Source organism: Biomphalaria glabrata, chromosome 8 (genome assembly GCF_947242115.1).
Source record: "Biomphalaria glabrata chromosome 8, xgBioGlab47.1, whole genome shotgun sequence".
Taxonomy (NCBI): Eukaryota; Metazoa; Mollusca; class Gastropoda; family Planorbidae; genus Biomphalaria; species Biomphalaria glabrata.
In genome coordinates this window covers 27,629,505-27,642,926 of record NC_074718.1, presented here as the reverse complement: position 1 = coordinate 27,642,926, position 13,422 = coordinate 27,629,505, and the positions used below count along the sequence as shown (strand labels likewise).

The window sequence follows — 13,422 nt, the reverse complement described above, 5'->3', positions numbered from 1 at the left end:
CGGCGAAAAAAAAAAAGGGGGGGGGGGGGAGGGGGATGAGTAGCGTTGTTCACGGTGAATTATTGTGTCTGGTTCGCACTCTCCCTTGAAACGCGGCGGGCTTGGTTGAGGCGCGAGGCAGCAGACGACGGCGCGAGTAGAGAAAAACAAAACGGGGGGAAATAAATCGAGGCCTGGATTCGATGTGGGGGTGGCCGGCGCGGCTATTAATATGATGGATCAAGAATGGATGAGATCTTGTGTGTTTTCACGTGCGTTTGTGGATTTAAATTGTAGGCTCTATGACTGTAGTGTAGTAATATAATATAACCTAGATCTATACAGTGTGTTGTTTCTTACAAATATACAATTTAATTACAATAGTTGTGTAATCGTCAGGAAATAGTTTGTGCTGTTTGGGTTTTTCTAGTGGATATTTTCGCATTGAGTTTTAGAGAAAAACACAAACTGTGTCAGTCATTGGATCGATAAATTCTTTCATCACCTGGTACCACAAATGTAAGTCTTCAATAATTAGATCTAGATACCATTGCAGCTCCTAAAGTGGCATGAACCCGTTATAACTGCAAGCTTAAAATTGATGGTAAATGGTAGGAAATCAATTCTCCGTACGGTAATCAAACTAGCGAAACTACACATCACCCCAGAGAGCTATTCAATTCCACCAAAACTTAAGAAACCTGCTGTTTGTATGTTTCTACCAAGAGAATATCAACTGTTATTTCTCGCACACCCATTCTCGGATGAAACTTTGCACAATTATTTATTGCATGTAACAAAACTGTATCTATTTAAAAAATCAGTGAATTAATTACTGATAATTAATTACTTTGTTTGATACCAACAAGGTAAATTAATCCTTCAGTATAAAGCACTATGGCTAGAAATGTGGGGCTATGCCCCCTTAGATAAATCTACACGTTATTTCTCCTACACCCATGCTAGGATCAAGTTGAAACTTTCCACAATTTTATATTGTACCGAACAAAACATGAATCAATTTTTAAAAAATAACCAAACGCAATTAATTATTTTTTATTGATATCAAAAAGAGAAATAAATTCTTCTTTATTATTCTTTATGCAGCTGTAAATGTGTAGTTTTTCCCCTTGGATAAGCTTTGTTTTTATTGTATTTTTTATTTTATTTTGCTTGTTTACTTAGCGACATGGGTTTAGATCTAGATCTATATTTGATGCCTATCACGTTATCAGTTATGCGTTTTTGTAGGTCAGTGGTATTGAAACTATTCATCCTGGAGGACATGTTCAGCTCTGACGTTACGGTCTGCATCACTATAAACAAATAATTGTCGAGTACAATGATCCCAGGCCGCCGAGGCTTCATTATTCAATGTGAGCATATTATCGCGGGACAGGACAGTACTTGACAGGGACCGGATTTAGCCAGCGGGCCGTAGCTAGGGCACCACTTCTGTAGTTAATCACAATGTATACAAAACACACAAAAAGTAATCAGTATTTTATATTTGAATAACAAAAAAATTATCTGTTTAATAGTTCTACTTTTTTTTTCTGCGAAAGAAATCTATATTTATAAACAAACGTTTGAAAAACAAAATAACACACGAATGTTTGAACTTAGGAAAAGGGGTCTTGTTAACTCTCTTCCTCCTGGTCTTGTTAACTCTCTTCCTCCTGGTCTTGTTAACTCTCTTCCTATCATTAGTCTCGCCACTTTTCATCTTTCACGTAATTACGCTTGTCAGATTTGACCTACCTGGAAAACAAAAAAGGTTCACATTGAAGTGCTGTGTACCGGAATGAACTGGCAAAACGGTTGCTACGTTTACAAGAGATGCTCTGGCTAGTCACAGATCAAGTTATACGAACTAGAATTGTGTTCTTAGTTTTCTTATTCAGTTTTAAACCGCTGACGACGACGACGTGACAGAACTTTCCGAGCGTTATAGTCATTTATTGGAAATATGCTATCTGAATCTTTACCCAAATCTTATCTTATCTTATAAAATACAGACGTTACTCCAACAAAGGAGATGATTGTGTCCTATGGGTCATGCATCTAGACATGCACGTTAACCAATGACTTAAATTCTGCCAAGTCATTGGTTTTTCTGGCTAGCTCAGGCAACCCATTCCATGCTCTAATAGCACTAGGGAAGAAGGAGTATTTGTACAAATTTGTCCTAGCATATTGAACGAGGAATGTGCCTTTATCTTTGTGTCTTTCTGAGTATTTTATTATATTTTGTTTTTGGATTTGATGAGTATGATTCAGTATTTTTTTGTATCTCAGACTTAAGGCTTTTGTTTATTACTCTTCCATATCGCCTTTGTTTTTTTTTATTGCTTTATTATGTTTTATTACTCTGATTTACCTGTAGGATGTTAGGACGTTGGGCTCTATTTCCAAGGAAGTCTCAATGTGTTGTTCCTCTCACTTGTGTCATGCTACCTTTTTTTTCATCAATCCACTGACATGTTGTAAGAAGGTTGTGGTTTTTACAAAGCTTATATCGACTCTTTCTGCCTGTCTGTTTCTCTTGGGTCTGTCCAAAAGTCAGTACATGTTATTTCTCCGACACCCAATCTCGGATCAATCTGAAATTTTGCACAATTATTTCTTTTACCTGACAGTACAAGAATTTAAAAAAATATATAAAAAAAACTAACCTATTAGTTAATTAATTATTTTGTTTGTTATCTCGAACAAGGGAAAGAAATTGTACTGAATTAGTCCCCTTTATAGGTCGCCGCTTTAAAGTAAGTTTGTTTAGTATTGGAATGCTTCAGTGACAAATTGTTTCCAATAATGTAATGTGGATGGCCTTCAGTCTACTTGGAAGGAAGTGCTATATGAGTTTTTGTTGTATGGAAAAGTAAGGGGAGTGCATCGGCTTCAATTTTGATTGTGTTATGTAGAGAGGGGGGGTGTGTAAGGGGCCATAGTCTTAGATTTTAGCTGGTATTAAGATCATATGCCCTAATTTATTACAATTAACAACAATGATAAGAAGAAGACTTTATAGAATGTTCATATGTATATTCAACTATGGTGGTCGAAACTTATGCAAAAAGTAAAAACCAAAAGCCTGTGGGAAAAGAAAGTCTGACGTTTATATATTAACCGAGTATCAAGTCATGTTTACCATCAGAAAGGAAGAGAATATATTCTGTTTAATAAACTCACACATATTTTTTTACAAAGCTATTATTAACTCACTCTATCAGTCTGTCTGTCTGGTACATGTTTTGTTTTTTTCTCCCACTTCCCATTCTCCGATCAAGTTGAAACTTTTTCATAATTATTCATAGTCCCCTAACAAAACATGAATCAATAAAAAAAATATTAATTAATTAGTGGTAACTAATAAATTTTGTTTGATATATAGAAAAGGAAAATAAAACGTACAATATTGAGATTTATGACTGTAAATATGCAGTTATTTCCTTTATGTGACATTTGTTATTCTTTTATGTATATATTTTTTTTATTTAACTTGATAGTTTTTTTTTTTGTTTTTTTTTTTGGGGGGGGGGGTGTTGTGTTTTTATTTTTTTATTTTTTATAGCAGTACTTGAAGCCCTGGGCGACTGTCATATGATGGTCCGATAGGATTCATAAGTATAGTGATGATTACCATACAAAGATATATATATACATACTAAATGTACTTATGAATGATTATTACGTTGCTCATTCATTTTTTTTCGGAGCTAAGTCTTCATATAAATACTGGAGAGCAACTCATTTTGTGCATTTCGATCCGATTCAACCACATCACCTTTGTATCACCTCTGTATCACCTTTGTATCACCTCTGTATCACCTCTGTATCACCTTTGTATCACCTCTGTATCACCTTTGTATCACCTTTGTATCACCTCTGTATCACCTTTGTATCACCTTTGTATCACCTTTGTATCACCTTTGTATCACCTTTGTATCACCTCTGTGAGTAGACGCGAAACAGGCCAACTGTTCTGTCTCTTATAATTGAACACATCAAACATTTGAGTCGTGTGATGGAGAATTTAAAGATTTGCTGAAAAGTAACAAGGTAAATGGAGAAATACGGTCAAAAGATCTTGTGTGGTGCCCCAACGGTTCAGCAGGTGAAGTTGAAGGTGAGAGTGAACAAGGTCAAACGTATACCCACATCCACACTCACTCTCCACCGCAGAACACACACAACATGTTTGCGTACACTGAATGAAACATCAATACCATTTGACGTAGGTCTGTTTCTCCTGACACAGTCGTAAGTCTACAGTTGACTTGTCAATACAGTGCTGACCTTCACCTGTAGATGTGTTCACGGTGGATTGCAGACGCTCACTCTAAGCACCGCACACGCACTATTGATTATGCACTAAAAGAGAGACAGAGAGAGAGACAGAGAGAGAGAGAAGCTGAATGACTAAAGAGAGAGGTTACCGTTTGGCAAGTGCAAATATTTTCTTATTTCATACCGGTACTAAGAGTCTCGAGTTGAAAAACACTTCTTGAATTTTGTGTTTGTTTTTTGTTGTTTTTTGTATGTATCAGCTGTAATTGAGTTAATGAGATTGACTACTCTAGCAATCAATTAATCAATCAATGAGTGAATCAATCAATTAAACCATCTACTTATCTATCTATCTATCTATCTATCTATCTATCTATCTATCTATCTATCTATCTATCTATCTATCTATTAAAGCATACATACATACATACATGATACATACATATATGCATACATATATCACCATAGGTTGTCAAACGTACATAGTTCTCTTCAGTATGGTCTTATAAATCGAGGTCAGGAAATGTCAGTGCTACGAAAGCTTAGTGTCCGTACGTTCTATCTCTGACGTCAGCATTCATATTATAATGTATGACGTCATCCGACTCGGTGAAACAAATAACAAAAATTCCTTAGATGTAAATCATTTATTAGTTATAGACAATTTAGTCAATAAATGTTAGCATGCATTTCTTAGTTGCTCTTCAAACTCGTCACTTACAGCTGGGGAAAAAAGTGGCACTGGATAGATCCACATGGAGATCGAGCTTAAAGGAAAGTTCCGGGTTTGCAGATGCCATACACAACAGGAGTAGAAAGAAGGGTGAAAGTACAACAGCGCCTGGTGATTACATATGCCCAGCCTGTGACAGCAGCTGTGTATCAAGGATTGGCCTCTTAAGTCACACAAGAAGTTTCAAAGGGAAAATATAATTACATGAGATGTAAAATGACACAAAAAGAATTTCTTAGTTCCTTGGACATCATTGCAGACTCAGAACTTTTCAAGCAGTTTCTTAAATAGATACTATCTAAAATAAACCATGTGGATAAAGGATAAATACAGAGTGGTTCTCTCAATACTTTAGAGTGTATTTAAAAGCCTATATGGACACAACATAAATATTTAGAGAACATATGAAATCATTGAAAGTGAGCAATTACTTTATGATGACGCTTTATTTACACTCTAAATATCGTCAAGTGTCATACAAAACATGGCCCCATGGAGTTACCTGCAGGGTCGAGGTGTCAAGACATTGCACTGTTTATTAAAAGCGCAGCTCTATTTTCTTTTACCTGAACTTGAAACTCACAGGTGTGTGGAGTGAGGCGTTTCTGTGAGGAAGGCTGTGTGCGTGTGGAGTGAGGCGTTTCTGTGAGGAAGGCTCTGTGTGTGTGTGTGAGTATGATGGGTTGTGGGAGGTTGGAAATACAAGAAAAGAACTTCATACAGTGTAGCGTGAGTACAAAGTCTCTCTTCCTTGCTCAACAATCTAAAACGGTTTAAAAAGTGACGGACTTTGAGATGGTCTAGTTAAAGTGACTCTAACAGTCAAACAAGACAGGTAGCCATCCTATAAAACGTGCCCCACTGTTAAAGGCGTTGGATACAGGCGAGATTTGGCGTTTAAAAAACAATATAAGATGAGTGATTCATTGTTTGACTTTCCAGTTATCTTATCAGGTTACAGACGATTTTAGTATTATTTGTTTGGGCTGTCGATATTGGATTACAGCATTTAATCACACATAAACATTGATATATGCATTGAAATGAGAGAATAATTCAGACAGACAGACAGACAGATAGATAGATAGATAGATAGATAGATAGATAGATAGATAGATAGATAGATAGATAGATAGATAGATAGATAGATAGATAGAAAGGTCAACTTTATATTCTTCTATTGTCTGCAGTAGTAGTTCTCAATGGCTACACTTTAAGGGAAATTGTCCAAGTCCTAAAGTGTTGTGTAAACTTCTCAAGTTTCTCAACTCGTACAAATCCTCGTTCCATTTGTTTACCCGAATGAGTCTCAATAAAAGTGTGTTTCTAAAGAAAGTTTATCTTTTCAGACACCGATAGCCGTCTAGTCGTACGCAGACTTCCGGATTCAATGACTTTCGGGATTTATGACCAGACCACACCCGCCATCTGCTCAGATCAAGGGAGACTATTACGGGCGTCTGTTATCACCTCTTTAATTTCATGATTAGACAATTTTATCTTCAGACATGGTAGCTACAATAAGTCACCATATATTGTACGATTTGGCAAATTATTCTTATTATTTGTAGCCAGTGTCTTCGTTTTTATTATAGTAAAAATATTTAAGTGATGTATACTTCTGACGTGGCTGAGAAAGAGGTGCTCACATGCATGTGACATCTAGTTGATGGTAGACCTCTTGAAAGAGGGATCAGTGAATAGCCAAACGCTCACTACTAGCCTCTGGGTAAAAATGTTCCCTTTTGGTCGATGGTCATAAAAGAGCCCAAGCGAACACTCTACCAAGTTACGATAGGTCTCAACTGGTCTTTCCTACCTCATTTATTAACAAGTGGTTCTAAAGATAAAACACTTTTACGACAGGATTGTTTATCGGGGGATGGGTGCCCCTTGTAAGGGAGGGCGAACATCTTACTTCACCCTTCCTTTGAATCGTTGGGGCACGACTCAAGATCTGTTGATGGTTTTTCTCCATTCCTCTCTATCCCTTGCCTTGGATTGGATTTCTCCCAAAGACGGCCTGTCCATTCTTTTATGTTGTCTTACCATCGTTTTCTTTGTCTGCCTCTTCTTTTTTTTCCTGGTACTGTTCCCTGAAGGAAGGTCCTTGGGAGCCCTGAAGAGTTTAAGTTTGCGGTTTTTTTTTTGTTACAGTATTTAGCAGGTCATCGTGGGGTCCAATTGATGAATTAATCCTCTTTCTCATCTTTTCATTTGTGATTCCGTCCTTGTAAGTGACACCTAGGACACTTCTGTAGCATCTCAATTCCATTGCTAGGATCCTCTTCTCGAGACCTGCAGTCAGCGTCTAAGATTCGCAAGCATACAAACATGTGGTGACCAAGGAACACACCAGTCTGATTTTAGTGTCGAGTGGGAGAACTATTAGGTCAAGACTAAAGGTCAGTTTAAAACGTACATTTCTATTCTAATTAGCATTGATTTTTTGATTGCAGAGAGTTGGTGGAGAGTGGAGAGAGGCCACTTTATTAGCTACTGCACTGTCAATGTGTTTAGAGATTCAGAGAGTGAAGTCAAGTTGTCAAATATCTTATTGGACGTCCGTTCTGGTCGTCTCACTAACACCAAAAGCAAATCTCCAAGGAATCACATTCCTACGATCACTGACTCTCTCTCTGATGTGCACAGACTGTACACCTGTGTTGGACGGAGTACTCTTGTGTATCTCAGACCAAAATATAAAGTGGAAACGGGATCGTGTTGAAATTACTCGTCATGTAAAAAAAAAAAAAGGTTAAAACACCAAGGTTAGGTAGAGTGACATTTATACCTGATCTTATGTCAATGATGTCATATGTGACTATTGACATGTCACTGTGTTTACACGAAGCGGTCTGGCGCGTCGGCTACAAGTTTGACAAGTTACTTTTGCTCATATCTTTGTGTACTTTGATAACTTTCTCTTATGCAATACTAAGAAAAAGGTGGGGGGGGGAGATAAGGCGGGAGAAAGAGTCAAGTCTCTGATAACGAAGATTTTAATAGTCGTAATCTTTTATCAACTGCCTGCCACCCTTACAAACTTACACTCGTATGCTTCCAGCCCAAACCCCTTCCCTGAATCTATCTTCTCCCCCAAATCTAGTCCACCAGTCTTACCCTCCCAATAAACTAACTTATTTCAAACACCTGGCATTCACTTCAACTCTGGCGCCAAAAAAAAATGTAAAAAAAACAAACAAACACGATGACCACTCAGTGAGAAGATGGTTGAAGTTTTTGTTTTTTATTCCTTATAGATCCAAGATATGGTGTGTTCTTTTCTGTGACTATTTCGATAATTCCTTTCCAGAAGTACTACCTCTGTAGACAGTACTTCTGCTTCGTGAGACAGTACTGCTGTTGCGTGAGACAGTACTGCTGTTGCGTGAGACAGTACTGCTGTTGCGTGAGACAGTACTGCTGTTGCGTGAGACAGTACTGCTGTTGCGTGAGACAGTACTGCTGTTGCATGAGACAGTACTGCTGTTGCGAGAGACTACAAGATGTAATTTTTTTTCTTTTTAAACCTGCGACAACAAAATGTTATTGTTAAATATTTCTTTTTTTATGTTTGGGATATTCTTTCAGAACTTAGATAATCACACCTCAACCCTAACCTACTACAGGTCAGCGGTTCGAACCCGGGACCATCGAGACGACAGTCCTGAGCGCTAACCACATGATCATGCATCCATGTACCACATGTCTACTATATGACCAAATGTCAAGGACGCTAACCTACTGGGGATTCAAGATCAACTAAACAATGTCAAGGACGCAAAATGGAATTTCAATGTTGGCAACTCAATCAAAGTAACAAACGGCTGCAACGCTATGAAAAAGCTGCCCCTATAGTACGTGACTTTAAAACCCTAACAGAGTATCAACAGAGTATCAACAGAGTATCAACAGAGTATCAACACTTCCTTTAGTTTCTGCACCGGAGACACCAAAAAAGCTTACTCTATGTGAATTTATTCCGCCATGTATACAAAAGTAAAGTTCCCCTTTCAGACCTATAGGGCAGATGATGTAAAGGTCATCTGTTTCTGTGGCCCAGGGTCAACGAGGGTGTCACTTGGCCAGCACAACGACCAACTTCCTTTACCTTTCCCCAACTATTGTCAGGCACCCATTAGAGCTGGGTGGACTCAGAGGCGCCCGAAGATCCCGAAGTTAAAAATCCGTCTTCACCAGGATTCGAACCCCTGTTCGGAAGCCAAGCGATTTACCGCTCAGCCACTGCGCCTCCCCCGCCATGTACGAAAATCTTCAATTTAATGGATTATTTGATATTATGTATTTAAAATGTCAGCTCATTAGAGACGCATGTTTCGTACAAATGAGTGGCAGAATGTAACAAAATGAATTGACATTCCCATGTTATCGCTGAGTTCGGGGAAGTACAAGCTTGTGGTCAAAGTTATTTTTTTTTTTACTATATTATTTGTTTGGCCCTTTATTGGAAACATGGCTTAGAGCGGTGGTTCTCATACTCAAAGGGGGTGATCCCGTGGTAGAATTGAGAAGAGAGGGTTTGTAAGTTATCTCCCAATAGGCCACTATTTAATAGTTAGTAGATAGGTCTGCGTGCCCTGTTCTTCATGTTGTTCCAAAGACGTTGGAATGTTGGAACCTTTGGGATCCTGTCTGAGGAAATAGACTGTTTTGAAAAACTAGAGTAGTGTTTCTCAAACTGTGTTCCGCGGAACCTTAATGTTCCGCGAGGCCTGAATAAGTGTTAAAAGAACTAATGAAATAATTAACTAGTAGTCCTCCAATTGAATTAAAAACGAGGTAACAAAGGCAGTTAGTGTGGAAACACAAACTCAAAATCGGCCCCAAAGTGGTCCACCCAGGCAGGTAAAAAGGCAGGTTTCAATATTTTCAGAAAAAACATAAGAATGAAATTCTATCAAAGACAAATGACAGAGAAGGATGGAGAAAGAGGGTTGACAGATCTTGTGTGGTGCACCAGCGGTTCAGCAGACCAAAGGATAGGTGAAAGTGAATGTGAAGTTAGATGTGAACCTGGTCTAACTGATGTCTTGTAATAAATGTCTAATGGATCTATTGTTTTGTAAATGTTTGATCTCTTATTGAAATACTCCATTATTGTGTATTTCCGTAAAAACGATAATATGAAAAACTACTTATTAATTGTTGTTTTAAATTATGTCCCAATTATATTCATATTAAATAGATATTTTATCGTTAAAAAAAAAGAAAACTTTTGTGTGTAAATCTAGTAGTTAGTATGACACATCTTACATAACTTAGCAATACAAATGCTATAAAAAAAATTTCACAAAAAATTTAACCATTTGCATAAATATGTTAAAAATATGGTAAATGGATATCTCCCCTACTAAGGAGCCTCCCTTGTTTGTTACTTTTAATAGTGAATAGTTGTAAAAGTGGTTAATTTTTGTGTAAAAGCTGCTTGCTTAAGTGATTTTAAAAATTAGATTTTTCGCTCTAAGAAAAAAAAATTAGCCGTTACACAGAACTTTGAATGGTCTAAAATATTGTGGTATCAGATTTTCAATATCTTTTCTAGTTTACGAGATCTAAACGGGATGGACGAACAGACGGACAGACATTCCACACAAAATTAATAGCGTCTTTTCCCCTTTCAGGGGCCGCTAAAAATAAGCAAAGTGTTCCGCTAAATACTCTGAATATGCAAAGTGTTCCGTTAAGGACAACGTTTGGGGAACCCTGAACTCGAGCATTAAATATGAACATTTGAGATAGGTTTTAATTGATTTGGTTTCATTTCAGACTTGTATATTCAAAAGCTTTCACATATCTTTCTCTTTCTCTCTTTGTCTTTTCTCTTTACTCCTCTATCTTCATCTCTCTCAGTTACCAATCTTACCCTCTTTTTCTCCCTGCTTTTACTGATTCGTTTATATCCTCAAGTATCTTAATATTTTTTCTTTCTGAAGCATCACGTGCTCTCTCACTCTCTCTCTCTCGCACTCTCTCTCTCTCTCTCTCTCTCTCTCTCTCTCTGCCTCTATCACTTTCTCTATTCGCTCACCCTTATCTTATTACCTCTTTCTTCTTATTATATTTTTTATTGCACACTATCACTATCACATGAAGAGAATTTCAAAGTCAATTCCATATGGGATAAGTTTCTGATGTGTAAACAGCTAGCTTTCTTTTTAATACATACACGCCTAAGCTCCAAAAAATGCTGAAACTGCATATACCAAAGTTGGCCGATTCCGCAGCGAACGAGTTATTTCCAATTCTACCTGTTACTCGCATATTTCCATTTCTCATTTTCTCTTCTTTTCACTCCCCCTCCCCCCCCCCTCCGGACTGTTTCACTTTTTTTACGCCCTTCCTTTTTCCTCTCCCCATCCACCCCTCCACCCGCTTTTACGTCCCAATAAAATTGTTGGCAATTCGTTCTGTTTCACAAAATGGCATTAGCTCTAGGTAGTGCTGGGGCGATGTAGTGCTCTAGGTAGTGCTGGGGCGATGTAGTGCTCTAGGTAGTGCTGGGGCGATGTAGTGCTGTAGGTAGTGCTGGGGCGATGTAGTGCTCTAGGTAGTGCTGGGGCGATGTAGTGCTGTAGGTAGTGCTGGGGCGATGTAGTGCTGTAGGTAGTGCTGGGGCGATGTAGTGCTCTAGGTAGTGCTGGGGCGATGTAGTGCTCTAGGTAGTGCTGGGGCGATGTAGTCCTCTAGGTAGTGCTGGGGCGATGTAGTGCTCTAGGTAGTGCTGGGGCGATGTAGTGCTCTAGGTAGTGCTGGGGCGATGTAGTGCTGTAGGTAGTGCTGGGGCGATGTAGTGCTGTAGGTAGTGCTGGGGCGATGTAGTGCTGTAGGCAATGGCCTTGCTCTGCTGTCGCGCTGGTTGGTGCTAGAGAGGAAGAAATCAAAAGTTCAACTACTCTCGTGGTTACAGAATTGTGACACGTTGATGTTTGTAACACCTACAGCTTTGTAACAACAAAAATTTGTTTTATGAGGATTTTGAAGAATTCGTAATGGGCTTATAGCAGTAAAGCGGCCCAGTCAAAACTCATCGGCATGTAGAGCTACTGGTACCGAGTCTGATACCCGGTATAACGTTATTTTTGGGCGCGCGGTGCCTGAGGGGTTAAGCGCTCTGCTTCCGAACCTGGGGTCCTGGGTTCGAATCTCGGTAAAGATTAGGATTTTGAATTTCGTGATTTTTAGGGCGCCCCAAATCCACCCAACTCTTATGGGTACCTGACTTTAGTTGGGAGAAGCAAAGGCGATTGGTCGTTGTGCTGGCCACATGACACCCTGCTGGTTAACCGTTGGCCACAGAAACAGATGACCTTTCCTTTACATCATCTGCACCATAGATCGCAATGTCTGAAAGGGGAAACTTTACTTTACTAACTTTAGCATGGAATTGGCCAGGAGCTAATAATGTTGAAGTTCCTAGATAAGTTTACTAGCCCTCGCAATCCCCGGTCAACCTTTTTCAAAGTAGTAGAAAACAAGGCCAACAAATCATAGCTTAATATAGTGGTCCAATAACACTATTCTCCATTCTCAACTCACACACGCAGCATGATCTGGACCTTGACTGTAAATCTCGAGAGAGTCTAGAATCAAAAGAATGAGAAGCGCCTCTGTCTCTAAACTAAAAAGTTGTGTCGTTTTGTTCAATCTTCTAAAAGACCTTGCCTCACCTCCTTCAGCGCCCGGCAAACATTCAATGCACAGTCTCACGGACCATCGACAAATCTACAATCAATATTGGCCGTAAGCCTACTTCTTGTTAGAGCGTTCTCTCCCTATCTCTCTCTCTCCCCCCTTTTGTCTCTCTGTCTTTCCAAGAGTTTTCTCTCTACTAAGCAATTCTACTTGCAACATCTCATTTAGGTATCCTCCACCCTCACCACCTCCCCTCCTCAAGTTCCCCTCCTCAATCGGTAACAAATAACTTCTAAATGCTAGACGCCCCCTAAAGCTGAAAATGAGCCACAATTGAATCTCTGGCTGAGCTCTTCTTAAAAATAGTCGATGTTGGTCAGAGTGTAGGAGTGGGCTTGAGGCCGTGATGTGGGGTTATTTTCCTCTGATGTTTTTCTTCTATATTTTTCTGGGCGTTGGTCAATCAGACTAATTGTCTCGTTGGAGTAGATGATGTTCAATCAATTTAGGATGACCCTCTATGTGATTATATGCAAGCCCACAGAAACTCTGCGGAAGCCAATGCTAGAGCAAAGTTGGTTTAACATAGTGCCCAATGGATCGGAGTGTTACAGAACTGGAGCACTTGTTGTCATTTTCCCTACGATTAAAGTATACGGTCTGAGTCAGATCAAAGCTATGCTATCTTTCCATCTTATCATATGCCTTCAAGCTTAACGACTACGTGTACTGGTATTTTTACCACGCGGCCTCCCACCATATGA

At 38.9% G+C, this 13,422-nt stretch overlaps 1 protein-coding gene across 1 annotated transcript in view; it reads left to right on the top strand.

The window, feature by feature from the left end:
- The first annotated feature begins 139 nt into the window (after positions 1-139).
- The window catches only part of LOC106064134 (uncharacterized), a 144,917-nt gene continuing 131,634 nt past the window's right edge, over positions 140-13,422 (top strand). Inside the window, exon 1 of the mRNA XM_056038904.1 lies at positions 140-498. The gene's annotated coding sequence lies outside the window, so the exon portion shown is untranslated. The remainder of the gene's footprint in view (positions 499-13,422) is intronic.